Consider the following 13399-nt stretch of genomic DNA (forward strand, 5'->3'; position numbering starts at 1 on the left):
AGACCTTTCCTTGGGGGAAGTGAGAGGATTTCTCTGAAATCTTAACCTCTCTGAAGCCTTCAACATTGCTTTGCTCTCTTTAAATGCCACATGCATAACCTCCCAGTGCAAAGGACAAACAGTTCAACAAAGAGCAGCCAGCCTCTGGGGGGGTACGGAGTCCAGCTGAGAAGAAGAAGGAGATCCCTAACTTTACTTCCTTTTTATGTCAGTTAAATATCTGCTGGGTAGAAAACTAAGTGGTGGCACCAGGCGGATCCCTGTCAAATGACAGTTCAGACAAAATGCATCGGGTTGGAAAGGTTGCATTGATTGGAGCCCAACTGGGCCTTCAGACACTAGTTCCCAGAAGAGAGCTGTCAGCATACAAATGCACCACTGCGTTCATCTGTGGCCTTGCAGGCATCCCCACTGTGTGGCTGACAACACGGAACTGCCCTTTCCCGTGGATGGCCACTCAGAGGGGCAACTGAACTTTTGCCACATGGGTTCCTCTTATGCATGAAAAAAGAGACTCTGGAACCGGTCTTCTCAATATGGCGCCTTTCTCTATCTTATCTCTGCACTCTTAGGGCCCCAGCATTCGTGTTTGAAGCCAGAATGCCCAATTTACTTCTCAACAGTGGGGGATGAAAGAGGAGGAAAACACCAGTGCCTTGGAGGGTCTTTTTTTATTTTTCTTTTAAATAGGAAACAGAAAAAAGAGCCAGGATGAGAGCTTTATAACTATGACAATGCCCCACAGACAAAGGGTTTTGACAGCCTGGTAACCTAGAGGACTTGGTCCTGGCTACAGATTTTAGACTGAATTGACCTGTTGTTTGGAATCCAACCCCTCTTAAAACACAAGGGTGGAGATCGAGGTTGTCAGGGTATTGGGGACTCTCCTGACTCCTGGAAATCCTCAGTCACAAGACAGGAAGGATGGAGACGAGGGGAAGGGAGGGTGTGCCCTCTCCCTGGCCTATTGATTCCATGGGTTTGCCAGGGGCTATATGGTCCAGTGGTACCCTGCTCTCACTTCTCCAGGTCTGGCATGGGGAGGCATGATTCCAGGTGCAGTGGTGTGTGAGCAGGAGAAATGATGGACAGCGAAGAAGAGGAGAGGGGAGGAAGGACCGTCTGAAGGAGAAGGTCTCCAAGACCTCAGCCGCCATGAGGGGCACCCCAGCCAGACCCTCCGTCGTTTTTTCGACTCAATGATTTTGCTTGTTGCCAACTGTAAGGACCATCCTTGGTTTCGGCTTTCCCTGCTCTTACTTTGGTTTCGAGTCTTTCCTTCTCTTCTTTCCCCAATCTTTCTATACTTTCTTTTCTCCACTGTCCAATCCATTGGATTAGATGTGTGGATTTTTCCATGATGTTCTAGGTAAGGAAATGCAAGGTTATTTTAGTTGTGCGGATTGTACAATAGAGAAGGAAGCCTTAGAGCAGTGGTTGCTGAAGAAATTTCCCATGGGATATTAATCAGTGTTATCTGAAAAAAAAGGTTCAGTGGTTACATAAGTTTGGGAATTTCTTGGTTAAATAATGTTAACTAGACATCTTTACTACAGAATGTCTTTTAGCTTTTAGTATTATAATATTCATCAAGATATACCCAGGAGGCTAGGGTTGTCGTGAGTGGCTCTGAGGAAGGCCAGTTCTGGGGGCGTCTTGGGCTCGCTGAGGGGGCACCTCGGGAACGATGGCAGAAGGAGATAATCCCAGCACCAACCTGCTGACTGCAGAGACTACAAGTCTGGAAGAGCAGCTTCAAGGATGGGGAGAAGTGATGCTAATGGCAGATAAAGTCCTCCGATGGGAAAGAGCCTGGTTTCCACCTGCCATCATGGGTGTGGTTTCTTTGGTGTTTCTGACTATCTACTATCTAGATCCATCCGTTCTGTCAGGAGTTTCCTGTTTTGTTATGTTTTTGTGTTTGGCTGACTACCTTGTTCCCATTCTAGCGCCTAGAATTTTTGGCTCCAATAAATGGACCACTGAGCAACAGCAGTGATTCCATGAAATTTGCAGCAATCTAGTAAAAACGCGACGCAGAGCTGTGGGCTGGTGGAAATGCCTTTTTACATGAAAGGAAGAAAAGCCTAAAATGTACTTCATGACCATGATCATTTCTCTTGCTGCGGCTGCTTGGGTGGGACAGCAAGTCCACAACATCTGTCTCTCCTACCTGATAGTGACTTTCTTACTCTTGCTTCCTGGACTAAACCAACATGGAATCATTTTGAAGTACATTGGAATGGCCAAAAGAGAGATAAAAAAGCTTCTCAAACAAAAAGAAAAATGAATAATGCATCTGCTTTATTCAGTGTGATTAATGGCATATACATTGTCCTTGGGGACAGTGTCTGTTATGCTGTCTGGATACTAAAACATTACAGATGTAGCTCTTTGCTGTCCCTCATTCTGCCCTTAGTTAGTAGAAATTCCGACTTGCCAAGTAAGGCTTTATGCCCAGTGTCTTCATGGGTGTGCTCTCATCAGCTGGCCTTATATGGACAACTCATGCATCATTACCACTTGTCTTGGTTTTTCTCACCCAGGGTTAACTGAACTCTTACTTTTAAAATAATATAGTGGTGAACTTCATCCCTTAGTACAGTTAACAGTGGATTGGGATAACTGTTCAACTTGATCTTTGCTTTAGCTGGATACAAGGTAGTGGTCTGTGACTACAGGAAGCTGGTTCTACTGTCTGCTTCCACACTCTGCTTAAACGACTGTCTGGCTTCATGAATACAGAAACCAAGTTCACCACTTTTGATGAAGAGACCAATTAAGATTCACTCCTCATTCTGTCTCGATACCGTGGGAGAAGAATCCTCGTGGAATAAAATGAACCTAATTCCATGGCCTAGTATGTGTTGGCTTCTCCCTTGTGCAGAATTTAGCAATTTGTTGGAAACATTGATCCTTCCTCCCAAATGGGGAATCTGACAGGCTTAGAACTCTTGTTCCCTTGCACTTAAACTTGAAGTTAGTACATCCTTAAAGGCTTTTTAGTAGCAGGCTTACACAAGATGGTATTTAGGATTTTTAGCATACTTTTAATTTCAGATTTTCAGCTAACTGCAACTAAAGTACATACATAATAGGTTAAGAGTCATGTCTATGACCTTCACTCCAAGACCAGCCAATAAAGAACAAAACTCATCCTGTGTTTAGTCAAGATTCATTTCAGTAGAAAATCCTACTAGTTTTTCAAGACCAGAATAAGCCTTTAAAGGTAAGCCTTAAGATTCTCATTTTATGGTATCACTGGCTGCTTTTGGTCCCCATAGATGGAGTAGTTGATATCTGTAGGAATGAACCTCTGAGGGCTGGAAATGTGACATATTTGGGAACAGTTCTCAAACTGATTAACTAGCTGTAATATAGTTTTGTGAATTTATTGCACTGATGCTGTAAAACCTGGACCTTGTGGTATATCTGTTCCTAAATAAGTGCTGTTTTCTCCCCTTCAATATTGCTGTAAAGAGTGGCACTCATGTAGCATATGTTTGACTTTTCTTTTTTAAGGTTTTGTATACAAACGACCGTAATTTACATGTGTTGCCTCATTGTAAATAAGCTTGTCTTCCTATCTGGATTTTTGTGTGTATGTGTGTTCTGCCAATTAACTCCTTCTGCAGTTTTAATCCTGTATTATTTCTTCTACTTTGTTTTGTGTAAAAGGGGAAAAATAAAAAAGCTGGAATCCCAAAATCTATGGAATCCATTTTCAATAAAATCTCTTTGGACTAGAATTTTGTAGAAGACACTTTGAGAAATGTTGCCTTATAAAATGCTGGAAGCCAAATAAGGAAAAAAAAATATTTCACCCACAGCCCAAATGAACATTGCAGAGAGGGTAAAATATAAACGGAGGTGCTCTGAGGTCTGACAACGACGCTGAGGAAGCTGTTTCAACTTTCTAACATGCTTATTTCCTTGAATCTGAATGAAGATGATTTTTGCCTCTTCTGGGTTGTTGGGAGAAGAAAATGAGAGGCTGAAGTCCTTAGAGAGTATAAGATACCGTTGAAAAATGCTAATGATTATTAGAACTATGAACCTATGAGGCCAAATGCATGAAATAATATATATAAAAATGCACTTTATAAATTTCAAAACACACTGCAAATATTAGCCAAATAGCATCAGGAGTATCTCTTGAGTCCTACATACGTGTCGTGGGTAACGGTGTTTTACATACATAGTTCTTTCTTCCCGCATAATTCAAACCACCTTATTTGTGTTATTTCATAAATAGACTGTAAAGCTGGAACAGACTTAAAGATTATCTACTATAAACTTTCCATGTAATAAGTGACACACCGAGTCCCAGAGATTAGGTGACTCGCCCAAGGTCACACAGCTAGTGAGGGGCAGAGCCAGCAACACCAAGGTTCTTCCTGTTTACTCACACACTAAAAAGCACAACTTTGGGAATTTAGAAGGAAATAGGAGATTTTGGTTCTTATTTATATTGATGAAGAAAGCGAGGTTCTGTGGGTTGAAGTGAGATTCCTTTAATCTCCACACGTCTCCTAGGCCTTAGTGCAGCCCTGACCTGTACGGCATGAGCTCTACCCTCCCTCTGCTAAGTCCCCCTCCTCGGAAATCCTCCAAACCTCTCTGACGTGACAAAACTCACATGTCATTATTAGCCGCATTCTAGCTTGTTAGGGGTTTCACGTAGCGTACCGTGCATAATTTTGTGGTGTACATGTGCATTATAAATCCCATGACTATTTGCTCTTTGTTCAACTTCAAGTGGGTCTCTTTGTCTCACAGTCCTCCTTGGATTATAATATCTATAGTCAAGGAAGGCAAAGAGGCAGGCAGGATATTGATATTTTTTGTGGGCCAGCTATTAGGAACTGAAGATACTCTCATACAAATCATCTCATTTAATCCTCACAACGACTCTCCAACCAATAAGGAAACTGAGGCTCGGAAGGATGGGTTGACCTCACCTAATTGCCCAGCAGAACCAGCATCTGAGCCCAGGTCTGTCTTGCTTCTAAAGACCATGCTTGGTACCTCCCTGGCGATACAGTGGTTAAGAGTCCGTCCTGCAACGTGGGGGACACAGGTTCGATCCTTGGTCGGGGAACTAGGATCCCACATGCTGTGGGGCAGCTGAGCCCACACACCGCAACTACTGAGCACACGAGCCACAGCTAGAGAGGCCGCATGCCACAACTACTGAGTCCTCGCACCACAACTGGAGAGAAGCCCGTGCCACAACAAAGAGCCTGCGCACTGCAACTAAGACCCGAGGCAGCCAGAAATAAATAAATAAATATTCAAAATAAAAAAAAAGATCATGCTTGCCCTATGGCATTATGCTGTTCTGCAAACCTTGCTTAAGGCCACAGTGCACCTCATAGGTGCTTAATAAATGCAGATAATGGCAAAAGTGCTTTCTTTACAATCTGGAGAATATTCACTTGCAAGCCTATACTTTGGGAGTCAATTTAAAAGCCTGTGGACTTTTAAAAACTACAGTGAGATGTCACCTACACAAGTCAGAATGGTCATCATCAAAAAATCTATAAACAATAAAAGCTGGAGAGGGTGTGGAGAAAAGAGAACCCTCCTACACTGTTGGTGGGAATGTAAACTGGTATAGCTACTATGGAAAACAGTATGAAAGTTCCTTAAAAAACTAAAAATAGAGCTACTGTATGATCCAGCAATCCCAGTATATATCCGGAGAAAAACATGGATCAAAAGGATATACGCACCCCAACATTCAGAGCAGCACTGTTTACAATAGCCAAGACATTGAAGCAACATAAATGTCCATCAACAGATGAATGGGTAAGGAAGATGCGGTACCTATACACAATGGAATATTACTCAGCCATTGAAAAGAATTAAATAATGCCATTTGCAACTACATGGATGGACCTGGACGTTATCATGAAGTGATAGTAAGTGAAGTCAGACAGAGAAAGACAAATATCATATGATTTCACTTATATGCGGAATCTAAAAACATGATACAAATGAACTTATTTACAAAACATAAACAGACTCACAGACTTAGAGAATGAACTTATAGTTACCGGGGGGAGGGGGGAGGAGGGACAGACTGAGAGTTTGGGACTGACATGCATGCACTGCTATATTTAAAAGAGATAACCAACAAGGACCTACTGTATAGCACAGGGAACTCTGCTCAATATTCCATAAAAGCCTAAATGGGAAAAGAATTTGAAAAAGAATAGATACATGTATATGTAAAAAAAATAATAAAATAAAGTACAAAAATAAAAGCCTGTGGAAAATTTACCTCAAGCCTATAGGAAATGAACTGAGGCTAAACTACAAGAAGAAACACTTGATCATGAAAGCAGAAGAATATTGTATTAAGTTAACATAAATACTGGCTATGTCTTGCTTATTCAGAGCGAAATGCCAGCCAGCACGTTTGGGGCAGCTCACACTGCCACCTGTATCTATGCACATGCAGGCAAAACTGTTTCAGAAGCATTCTGAACTAGACTTTAGGATTAGCTTATCAGCTACATCCAACAGTCGGTGATGGGACCCAAGCTGGGTGTGTGGCTCCACGCTCACCGCTGAACTTGCTGCGGACAAGCCAGGGATCTGCCCCACTGTCGCGATCAGAGTTGGTGCTGTTTACTTGAGAAGGTGTAACTTGCCATGTTCAAATGCTGCAGGAATCTTTCCACGGCCCCTTTTGAGTCTGGCATCCTTTCCATCTATTGCTACTTGATGTGAGCTTCCAAAGTCAGTGGTGTGAACATACCACCTTCTTTGCTAAACCCCTTTCTACATGATTTGACTAATCTATGGAGCAGTGGCCAGGAATGGTACATCTAGACAATGACAAAGAAGTACCACAGTATATAAGTATATACTTGGTAAACTAATTTTTCCCCCTGCCACTCTCAAAGCAATATAAACTTTGTTGTTCCTCCTGGATCTCAAATGCTTCTAATAAATTCTCTGAAATGTCAGTAATGTTGAACTGCGGGTTTTTTTTTTTAAAGGAGATTTTCTTTCTTTCATAAAAGGAAAAATTGTCCCTTGCCAAGAATGTAGCTAAATATGTTTTGTTTATTTTATTCAGGGCTGAATACGGTTGGATAAAGGGATTCCCGTTTCTCACCCAACCTCTTGCTGAATGAAGGAATCATGAATGAAGCCCTCCATTTACTGGATAGTCAAATAAACAGAAATAAATTCATACTCTTTCATATCTGTAGTATAATTAACATTTGCTTAACAAATGTATAGCCTACAAAGCATTTTCATTAGTATGTTATATTTAATCTTCATGAGAACCCTCTGGGCTTGGATGGATTTTCTCATCCATAATAATGACATTTCCTTTGACTAAGAGGAAGACTTACTCACTCCGTGTGGACAATTCCAGTTTTTAAAAGGTCCTCATGGCCTGGGTTGCTCTGGGAGAATGTTGTCTACATAGTAATACTTCTGTCATTTTCACCAAACTTACTTAATCTCATAAACCATAAATTAGTTCAGTGAAAAATATCAGCCAAAGAAGTGTTTTGATTGTCGTAACCTTTCAATTCAATAAAAAGTGATTGGTTTATTAGACCTGTACAATACACAGGAGGATGGGCTTCTACAGCGCCTCCCTGTCCCAATCCATTATCCAACATGCACTTGTTTTTCTACTGTGCAAAATTCGGTACGATTTTCAGGTTCAACTAGAAAGTGGCATCTAACACCTGGTTGAAATTTCCAGTGCACAGAATGCCATTGACCTTGGAGAGTATTTGCTAAGTAAATCATTTACACAGCTGGTAGCCAAGCTGAGACAAGTGAGGAACTCATTTCAGGCACAAAATTTAAGGGTGTTGGGTTTCCCTGGTGGCGCAGTGGTTAAGAATCCGCCTGCCAATGCAGGGGACACGGGTTCGAACCCTGGTCCAGGAAGATCCCACATGCCGCGGAGCAACTAAGCCCATGAGCCACAACTACTGAGCCTGTGTGCCACAACTTTTGAAGCCTGCACGCCTAGAGCCTGTGCTCCACAACAAGAGAAGCCACCGCAATGAGAAGCCCGCTCGCCGCAACTAGAGAAAGCCCATGAGCAGCAACGAAGACCCAACGCAGCCATAAATAAATAAATAAATATGCAATTAAAAAAAAAAATTAAGGGTGTGCCCCCCCACACTGATCAAGATGAATAACATCTAATGCGATATTTTAAAAAAAATCAAAATGAATGCAAAAAATTCATGACCAACAAAATCAGTGTTACTGATTTTTCCTTTTGCCTCAGACTCCAATATGGCTCAATACTGTTACTGATCCTATATTTTAAAATGCGATATTTAGTTCATCATGGATTTTGGCATTCATTTTGATTTTTTAAAGACTGAATTAAAATATGACCTCTCTTGATGACTGCAGTTTTGGGTGCGCTTTGATTCTGCATCTGAGAATGAACACCTCACTTGTCTTATCTTAGTCTTGGCCCAGGTGAGGAGAATTTTACACTTGATCCAGCCCTGTGTAGACTGAGTTCTACTAGAATTTATAATGACCACAGAGGGGTTATATAAATATGCCTGCCAAAGGTACCAGAATATGCCATCCCAAAATATGCCACTTGGACATGAGGATTATTTTGCACTGAAGGGAACTGAGAATCAGTAAATACAAGAAAAGCTCTCTGCCAACCTCCTGTTTTGCCTAAAAGCAGGACATAAATTTGTAAAGGGGGCTCCCCTCCCCTCTCTACCAGGAAGGACAGGAGTTAATTACTGGAGACAAGTCTAGACCCTTATCAGCCCAGAGATGGCACCAGAAGAATCTGTATAACAAATCTTGCTCATCTACTATGAGTTTCCCCATATATTTGCCCCCCCACAGTTTGCCACACTTAGAAGCTCACAGTCCTTTTCCTCGGTCTTGTCACTTCTCTAAAAATGTATTGTTCTTTTGTTAAGATGCTATATAAGCCCGAGTTTTAACCACCCTTTTGAGTTACTCATCACTAAGTGCTCCCGTGTGTATGCACGATGCATGTGTCATAAACTTTTGTTTGTTTTTCTCTTCTTAATCTGTCCCTTGTTAGTCTACTTTACAGGCCCCTAGCTTGAGAACCTAGGATGAATAGAGGAAAAAAAGAGTTTTTTCTCCCCTGTACCTGCATAGGTCACTCAAGTGAGTTTTAGAGGTTTGTAACATAAAACTTCAAATAAAAGGGAAAGAGTTCCAGAAAGTATTTAATTTTACCTCCTCTATTTATAGATGAAAAAAAACTTAGACCCACCAAGCTTTGACTAATACTGTGTTAAATTAAGACTAACTGCTGGGGAGAGAGGGGGTTGGCCCCAGGCACTGGGCCTTTTCTATAGGAAGGAGACATGCTTGGAGACCATTTGCTTTAAAAGGATGGAAATCATGTAGGTCTAACTCCTTCTTGAGGGCTTGGGCTCTTTGTTTGAAAAAGTGATAATATACCACCCTCTCCATCACTCTGGAAAGTAGTACTGAAAGTTTGCTGGGGGAGGGGGAAACATCCCACACGAGAAGATCAGGAGGCTGAGTTGCTGCACTGCAGACGTTGAATCTGAATGCAGTTTTACTCCTGGATGCCTGAGTGGTAACAAGACCTTTACATTAGCAAATGCACGTGGTCGGAAACAATTTTACGCTCTCTCGAGCAACTTCACCCCGAGGAGCTGACCGTACTCCTCATTCCTCATATAAGCACAGATAGCTTTCTCCCCCCTAACTGCTTCCACTTGTCTCTCTCTCCCTCTGTTTGTTTTTTTTTTTATTAAAATGTGCAATACAACAAGAAAAGGAAAAGATGATCCTGCTTCCTGCCATGCAAGATGGTATGCAGAAGGCCAAGGTTAAACGGAGCGTTTGGTTTCTTAAGCTTCTCTAATGTATAGGTATGAAAAAGCAACCAGGGACCAGAGTTTACAGCAGTGACTCTCTGAGGATGAAAACTTGACTTTAATTTGGACTCTCTGGCTAAGATAAAATCTGCTTCTGCTATCACTACCCCACTTATGTTTGTCCTTACTTTCTTTCTACTCTGCCACCCAGCGAGTGGGAAGAAATTAACCTGACCTTGAAGAATACTCAGAGAATCTTCAGGACCATTGGGTTTTCAGTATCCAAGAAAATTCTAGAGGCCTACCAACATTTAGATCATAGACTCAAGGACCTGAAAAGGATCTTAAAAATCATATTCAGCACACATTTAACAGATGAGGAAAATGAAGTCCAAAGAACTTGTTCCATTTGTGAGTTAGTTGGAAGTAGGTTCAAATTAGAACAAGCCCCCTCTTCGCATGGCACCATGACTAGGTTCCAACTATGTCCAGCTCATTTCCAGATCACTCGTGAAGGAAAATGCCAGGCCTTCCACACAATGTTTGGAATTTCCTTAGTACAAGTTAAAAACTCCCAAGGAAAAGTCTCAAGAAAAGCCATCTCAGAGGTCATAGGAAGGAGGTATTTCACCATTCTTAGGCTTATGGGGTCTTTATCCAGATCAATATCATATATTGAAATTAAAGCTTTGTATTGTTTTTTCTACCCAGGAATGATTAGACCGTATCTTTCCCCTCAAGAAGTTGCTTCCACAGGGAGATCAGCTCGGTGCTTTGTGACCACCTAGAGGGATGGGAGGGAGGGAGACGCAAGAGGGGAGAGATATGGGGACATATGTATATGTATAACTGATTCACTTTGTTATAAAGCAGAAACTAACACACCACTGTAAAGCAATTGTACTCCAATAAAGATGTTAAAAAAAAAAAAAAGGAAGTTGCTTCCACTTATGTTTCTGATCTGCTTCTACCCAACACACTCTATATTTCTGGCTTTAGATTCTGATGCAGCCTATGGCAGGTGGGTTGTACAAAAATAAGGAGTATGGATTGATATCCATCCTGGAACCTAATGGTTAAATTCAACTCACAGATGCATTTTGTTTGTCCCACACACTGTTTTCAAATTTTTATTTTGGGTTTTATACTTAAGTCTGCTTTACTTATTTATATGGACTGCCTGGCCCCTGAAGACGTTTGCACTTATAATCCCTGTTTAGAACTTCTCATCCCTCCTGAGAATGAAGTTGTGGGTGAGTGGGCCTTGATTCTCCGTGAAGAGTTTAAAGACAGGCTTCCAGGGGCCAGCTTCTGGTATCCATGCTGGACCACCAGCCCTCCCATAACCCTGAGCAATCAAAATTAGTTCTCTGAAGTGATAATACTTTAGACTCATATCTGTCTTGAAACAACAACCTGGTTTTGGAAATGCAATCCATTTTATGGACTTGAGTAAAAGAGTGAAACAAATTTTATTGCAGTATTAGATAAAAACCTGACCAGAAGTATTTGGGGAATTTTAGTCTAGAGTCTTACTACCTGCCAGCACTATTAATTTTTTTTTTCATCTTGAGGAATAACCTCACCAAATATACCTATACGAGCTACTTTCATTTATTATGTTTTCTGAAGGTATGACAGCATCTGTACAGTTTGAGAAATGATTATTATCCTTCAAAGTTTTGTGGGTTTTTTTTTTAAACAAAATCCTTCTGAATTATTGGCTTCCTCTGACAATCTAGGTTGCATGTTCTAAACTAACGTGTCTCAGACAGATTTTGAATAACGTAAAAAGACAAAGCCCATATGAAAATAAAGAACTGTAAAGTAGAATTTAAGCTGTCATATATGAATTTAGTTGATCATTAGTCTCTTAAAAACCTTCAAACACAACACTTTATTCTAGTTCGTAAAGATCGTTACCTTTGAGAGTTAAATATCTTTCAGTTCCTTTTAAATAGTTTTCTTTTTCAAAAGTTCAAACATTCCATGTGCCACAAATTCAAAAACCCTTCAGCTAGTGTAGAGAAAAACCGATATTTCAAAACCATGGCATTCTCAATTTCCTTTACACACCACGGCATTCTCAATTTCCTTTACACATGCCTATCGTGAAAGGAAAAAAAAAATCCTTTTATGCCTACTGATGTAGACTTATTCAAAATTAGTTCTCTATCTACTCAGTAATATTTTTTAAAGTTTCACCACATCACCCATTCAGTGGTCATTCATTAGACCCACAGAAGAATATTATCTCATCAATATACTTAGTAAGTTTGTAAGTTAAAACTCCAACAGTGAAAAATTATAATATTCTCTCAGGGTTATACAGAAATAAATGTGATTCTGAGGCTTCTTTTCTTGCAAAAACAAAAAACGAAACAGCTCCCAGATTTCCATGGGAAACTATTAGGAGAACTTTGGGAAATTCTCCTCGTAGCATTTGTTTTTCATGAGGCTGAGCGGTCATCTCATCTAATGTCCTGTCAACAGCTATTCAAATGGGTAGTCTACACTTGCCTTTTACTGGCCGATAGAGATTTGTAAGGTGTTGACTGTGTTCTGAGAAGGCTGATGTCCACAGAACTCAAAGCTTTCACTGCACTCTACAGAATAATGGACTAAGTAGGCCAACTAGGGGCAGGACTAAGTAGTCTCATCCCTCAGAGAAGGACACGTGTTTTCTTTGGTAATTTCACGTATTTTGATGGCTCGTGTAGAGGAAATGTTTAATCACAGGGTGTTGAGATAGATCTAATTTAACTGCTCTTAAAAAAGTATTAAACTCATTCTTGGGAATAATCAGAGTTGAATTCCAAATGCTGAAAACATTAGGATTGCTCTCATCATGCATCTGGTAAATTTGATTAGACCTACTCTCCCCATAGATGTCAAGTGTACAAGCAAGAGTTTTTTAGCCTGTGTTCATTTCAGTCTTATGTCAAAGGTATTGTGTTGTCTCATACTTGTAAGACTTTAAAAAATACACCTTCAAGCCCAACTGGAGAAAATGTTCCAACTGCAAGTAGCCATGACCCAAGTGCCAAGGAAGACAATTACTCATCACACCCGAATGTTTCCATTTCCAAGAAAATTTGGGCCACCACTGAGAAGCCAAACACACAGAAACAAAGTTACAGGACAACAAATTAAATCGGTTCTAAAACACTAAGTCTCTAATCCACTGGCCTTTCTGTCTGCAGGCCAATTTATCTTGATTCTGCATACTTTGCTGTTTCGGACCAAAGAATAACATCACTCTTGTCCTCAGGTGGGGCAGGGCTGGACTGACTGCAGTGTGAGCACCCACCATCCAGGAGGGAGGTGAGTTGGCCTTTGAAATGAGTGCATAGGCTTTCCACTCTGTGGGAATGTGTCACTGCACTACAAATGTACTAGATCATCTGCAATCTTCCTGGAAGAAAACATCATTACGTTTTTTAAGTCCAAAACTGAGCTATTAATGTCTGGATCTGATCTGTTGACATCAGAGTCATTATCTTTTAAAGCTCATTTATTTTAAAGGCATCTAAGTTAAAAATGAGTTTCTG

At 40.8% G+C, this 13399-nt stretch overlaps 1 protein-coding gene and 1 pseudogene across 1 annotated transcript in view; one reads left to right on the plus strand and one right to left on the minus strand.

Moving 5' to 3' along the window:
* The window catches only part of POU6F2 (POU class 6 homeobox 2), a 382181-nt gene that overhangs the window by 107910 nt on the left and 260872 nt on the right, over positions 1-13399 (minus strand). The window lies entirely within an intron of this gene.
* Positions 1685-2290, plus strand: LOC101332179 (ADP-ribosylation factor-like protein 6-interacting protein 1 pseudogene; annotated as a pseudogene).

Source organism: Tursiops truncatus, chromosome 9 (genome assembly GCF_011762595.2).
Source record: "Tursiops truncatus isolate mTurTru1 chromosome 9, mTurTru1.mat.Y, whole genome shotgun sequence".
Classification (NCBI taxonomy): Eukaryota; Metazoa; Chordata; class Mammalia; order Artiodactyla; family Delphinidae; genus Tursiops; species Tursiops truncatus.